Genomic DNA, 6,110 nt, shown 5'->3' on the forward strand with positions numbered 1-6,110 from the left:
GCCCAACTGCTAACGAATTTGCTGCTGTGATTAACTCTGAATTACCCCCTAAAAGTAGTAGCTGAGAACCAATAAGCCAACCAGTAGATTTTATTATTCTATTAATACTTAATAACTAAAATACAGACGTGTCCTGTTACATCCTTGCTGTGGGAGAAAGTGTGTTACGGCATAGCGCAGCCTCCTGTAAACCAGCAGATCTTCCATTGACTGCTATGGGTAGTGGGGAGCATGTGTATGCAAGCTCACGCTACCGCCACCTGCTTCCCTAGGAAAAGTTATGGGTAGCGCGAGTATAAGCTACCGCTACCACCGCTGAAATACCCCCACCAGCTCGCTATACATACAGAGCTGTACCCGAGATACTGTACAGCTAGCAGAAGCGCTCATTCTCACGCTTCCGGTACCATATGTGGGTCACAATGTGCGTAGACACATCTTTAAGTGAAATAATGACATGGACACAAAAGATTTTGGGAAAAAATGAGTCACAGCTTAGTATTGGTTCCTCCCTGAGCTGGAGACCATGTACTCCCTTGAGGTAGTGACCCACTTACACTCCATCTACTCTACTTTCAAAGTGGAAGTGCTAGTCAAGCCCTGTTGTGCCAAATTGAGCCACTGAGGAGCACTGCATTACAGCAAGCATTACCACAACAAAAATGAAAAAAGTTGATAAAAAAACAAACATGTCAGGTGGATGGGAGGGATCACAAACTGGAAATAGTAAAATGGCTTCTTCTCTATACTATTTAAAAGAAACTAAAGCCCACCCCATAATGCCACTAACTAGCTGGCTGCTCTAAATTGAAAGCCAACTACCTCAGCTCTAAAACTAAAGGACATAACCAATGCTAACTAGTATTAATTATATAAAAACCAGGTGATCATATCTCCTAATGCTTACTCAAGCATTTTTATTTTCAACATACAAGTACTGTAAAGATCAAGATGTTGCATGAAGCTAGAAAGGCTCTGCTGACGTTATGGGGTATATTCATCACAGTCTGAATCTCAGATGTGGATGGGATGTGTTAAAACTGCTCAAACTCTGTTGCGGGACTCAACCGGCAGGCCTATCTTGCTGCTAAGCAAATGTACGACTCACTATGTACGGAGCGGGCGAGATTCTCGTATGATCTACAAAGGAATAGATTTTTTCGAGGGGGAAATAAATCCGGGAGGTTATTGGCGAACCTGGTACGGTCATACTCCGCTCCTTCTCGTATCCCCCAACTAATCACAGACTCGTCTACAACCATCTTTGATACCCCCTCAATATCTGAGGCCTTCTTACAATATTATAACACTCTCTATGAAGCCCCCCCGGATCATCCGACTCTTGGAACGCAATTCCTTGAGAGGGCAAAACTACCTGTTTTAACGGAGGAGGAAAGACAATCCTTAACTGAACCGGTCACAGAACCGGAACTACTTTCCCTGATTAAAGCATTACCCAATGGTAAGTCCCCTGGCCCGGATGGATTTGGGGCGGAGTATTATCGAATTCTGCCCCCCCATCTGGCACCTCATTTATTATCCCTTTTCAATGCACTGTTGGAGGGAAAACCCCCTCCTATGGGATTTGGAGACGCCAGAATTGTGTTGTTTACAAAACCGGGAAAAGATCCCCGATATACTCAATCTTACAGACCGATCTCATTATTGAATCAGGACCTGAAGCTTTTCACAAAACTAATTGCAATGAGACTTCAACCAATCCTGAATAGGGTCCTACATCCTGCCCAAACAGGGTTTGTCAAAGGTAGAACCTCAGTTCATAATATCCGCACACTGATTGCAGCAATGTATAGTGCACAACAAACTGCCTGCCCCGACGCCCTTATTGTTAGTTGTGACGCCGATAAGGCGTTTGATCGTGTCTCTTGGTCTCATTTGCTTCGTATTTTTCATGCCCAGCAATTTGGTGAGGAATTCACCCATCTGTTCAAAATGTTATATACACTACCTCAGGCACATCTGACTGTAAATGGCTTAAACTCGTCTGCCTTTACGTTAGGTAGAGGGACCCGTCAGGGCAGCCCTCTTTCCCCCCTGCTATTCAATCTAGCCCTAGACCCATTGATACGTCATTTTATACAAGATCCTACTTGGCAAGGTATTAGGGTAGGTGACAACGAAGTTAAGGTATCTGCTTTTGCAGACGACTTGTTATTATATTTTGCTGATCCCAAACAGGCATTTCCATCGTTACTGACCACACTGCATGACTTTAATTTAATTTCTGGATTTCTTATCAATTTTGATAAGACAGAGGTGCTGGCGTTGGGAGGGGAGGCGGCACGGGATTGGGGCGATTCATTTCCCTTCAAATGGGCCCACAGTTACTTAAAATATTTGGGCCTTCGCGTCCCGCCACTTCTTACTGACCTATATACGGTGAACTTTTCTTACCACATTACCCAAATGACGAATGATTTTTTGAAATGGCAACATCTCCCTATTTCTTATCTGGGTCAATGTCATCTATATAAGATGATCTCCTTCCCTCGACTACTCTACCCAATCCAGATGCTTCCATTTATATTGTCCAAACGAGATGTCCATTCTATTAACACAGCCCTTACTAAATTTATTTGGGCAAACAAACGTCCCCGCATCTCACTTATTAAACTAAAACAACCCCTCTCACTTGGTGGTATTAATCTTCCCTGTCCTGAAGACTATTCCCTAGCCGCCAACTATAGATATGCTCTGGATTGGATAGGGGATTGTGACAAATTTCGTTAATGTAGCTTTGGAACAGGCTCTCTCACCTCAACACACTTTAGTACACTCGTTGCATTTTGCTGTTATTCCTCCTCAACATGACAGACTTCATAATCCATTAATATATACGCCATGTATAGCTTGGCGTAAACTCAGGAAACGCCAAGGCCTATCCCTAACGGATTCTTTATTTCAGCCGTTGTGGTGTAATCCGCGTTTCCAGGGTGGAGAAGATAATAGGATTGTTAACGGTTGGCATCTCCAGGGCCTCTCCCTTCTATATCAATTTCTGAATACAGAATGCTCCGCAATATTGACTATAGCACAACTAAAAGAAAAATTCCCCACTCTTCATTTTCCCCTGTTTGCCTTTTTCCAAATCCGTAGTTTCGCCACTAGCATAATATCACGACTACACCCTCCTGATCGCACCTTTCCCCTGGATGGTCTGGTACGACAGTCCCCAGGAGCACCGTATAATACTTCTTTAATCTATTCTCACACTAGGCGGAGGTTGGATCTGTCTAGGCTCACAACAGGGATGGCCAAATGGATAGACGACTTCCCAGACACCGATCTTCTGACGGTGATTCGGTGGTGTGGTCTACTAAATAAACAACTAGTCTCATCTTCCTATGCAGAGATGCACTTTAAGATATTACATAGAGCCTACTACACCCCTAGACTTAGGTTCCTCACTGGAGTATCTGACAACTCTTTATGTTTTAAATGTAACTCCCCCGATGCCGATATTATTCATTGTCTCTGGGCATGCCCGGTAGTACAGTCATTTTGGATGGCAGTTCAAACCTATATTAATATGGAACTTCGCATCTCCTTTAATATCACTATGGCCTGGGCTTTCTGGAACTCCGTGCAGACTCAGGATCCCCCACATTCCAAAGGGATGAAATTACTGTTGGCTCGTGTGGCCGCTGCAGCAAAGAAAACTATTCTATCCCAATGGATACATTCGGAGCCGATACCCCTTTCCCTCATGCTACCACGTTAAACGTATCTCTATCAAATGGACTGGGTTGATTGTTCCCTGGATGCGGAGTCCCGCGCCCCCAAATTTTTTGCCATTTGGTTACCCTACTTACATACGCTGCCAACTGCTACGAGGGAATATGTGCGCAGAGTAGTTAGGTTAACAACGTGGTATAATACGGAATCTCTCATTCAAGGCTCACTACCCTTCTAAATCTGTCAACTGTTATTGCACTCCCACGTTTGATATGTATATGGTTGATTGTCCTCTTAACCTTGCCTATACTGACTAAAGTTTTGGTTCAGCTTTTTGATTGATAACCTCTGTACACCGCAGTGATCGATGCATTCTCGCAAACATTGTGACATATGACCTGTATTTTATTACATGTAACCCTTCTCAATAAATATATATTTAAAAAAAAAAAAACTGCTCAAACTCACAGTGTGATAATTAAATGCATTGTAGGGATGTATCAATTATCCCATGCAGGGGCAGAGCTTTTGAGAAAGCTCTGTCTCTGTGAATCCACTCTGCACTCTTCTGGGGGTGTTTTTCCCCACAAATACCCCAAGTATGTGCTTGTGCATGTGCCATTGCCACCACTGCCAACACTGCTTCTACTGGGTAACCCACCACACCCCCTTTCTTGCACTTACCCGGTGTTTGGTGACCCGGTGAATTCCTATGGCTACGGTCATCTAATCACTGGCTTCCAGCTATGTCACCCTGTCACTTGATATCTGGTGTAAACTGAGATGCCAGTTTACAGCAGGCATCAGATGACAGGGTCACAGTGCAGGAAGCCAGCAATCACTTGATCTGAGGCAAGAAGGGGCTCACTGGGACATCAATCACTGCACCAGGGGTATATTAATTAGTTTATTTAGTTTGATCAGCCAGTTCCCAACTCTGCTCTGCCTGTCAGAGTGGAAAAGGAAAAAAGGGGGGGGGGCGGGGTCAACACGGCACCGGTCACAAAGAAGTCTGAATCTTATATGGTGGAACCAAAACTTTGGACAATTTTGCATTAAATCATCAAATCTGTGTCCAGTTTGGTGGTACGCCCAGAGCCAGGGAAAACGTATGTCAAAGAAAGGAGAAAAAGAAGGCTCTTGTGTGGGCGCACTCTTAATTAATTGAAATAAATGTCAATCATTTTTAAATGATCATAAACAATACTAGTAAAACATAACTTTATTTAAATGTTAATTAAAAACGATATGATTGCCCATTACAGAATGTATGATCCAAAATAAACATGTTAAGGATAAGGTATAAATTGAAAAAAATTGAAAAAATGTTCTGGTCCTGTCTCACAGAATGTGAAACGAAAGGCTGTAGACACTTCAAAGTCTTACAGCCATTTCAGCGTGACCAGTACAGACAATCTGTATTAATGAGACCCACAAAGAGCCTCTTTTTCTCCTTTCTTTGACAGAGTGGAAAAGGAGACAGGGAACCAGAGGGAGCCTGTGAATATTGCTATCTGAAGATAATGTTATTATCACAGGGCTCCCTCTGGCATTATTTTTATCTATTCTTTTTTTTTTTTTAATTCGTCCAGATTGCATCTCCCATTAAAAGTATGAAAAATGTGATATGATTACTACAAAAATGGGAATAAAAGGGCTTGGAGTAGTTTTTCAAGAATGCTACTCCAAAAGTCCTCTAATGCATTTAATTGAAACTAAAATAATGTGAAAAGGGTGTTAAAGCATCCCTTTTTCACATCATTTTAGTAAAAAGAATATTAATACAAATGCCCATAAAAGAGTAATGCTTCTCAAACTCCCTATTCTCCACTTTTGAGGATTATTTAATGTTTCTGCATTGTGCTCCAAGTCTGGTGCATTTCTGCAGTTTTCATGTATTGTCCTTATACATCTAGCTTCTCCCCTCAAACAAAGCTAAACTTTGCTCATATTTATATTAGACACCATCTATAAACCCTTGGATATTCTTGTAAGAACCTAGGTGACATCAGAATAAACAATTCTGCAAATGGCCAGCATGCCTCCTCCCCAAATTATCAGTGTTCTTGATCTACCAAAGTCTAAATGGGAAGAGAAAACTAATAAATATACACTCATAAGCAAACTTGCTGCAAGGACTAAACAAGCTCACATTCACCACCATTTGTCAATCACTAGCTTTTTTTAACACTGACTCGGTATTGTTCAGGTTTTTAGTGATTTTATTTTATTTTTTGTCAGTTTTTTTGCTGCTTTTTTAAAATTTGACTGTAATGGATCTAAAAACAAGAAAATCAGAACATTGTTATTTAATAAAATGGGGAATTAGGTTTTGGGACCCTTTTATGGAATAAAACCTTATTTAAAATTTTTATTTAATATATTACTATATTTGGTAAAGTAGGCAGGCATGT

The sequence above is a fragment of the Pseudophryne corroboree genome, chromosome 6 (genome assembly GCF_028390025.1).
Source record: "Pseudophryne corroboree isolate aPseCor3 chromosome 6, aPseCor3.hap2, whole genome shotgun sequence".
Lineage (NCBI taxonomy): Eukaryota > Metazoa > Chordata > Amphibia > Anura > Myobatrachidae > Pseudophryne > Pseudophryne corroboree.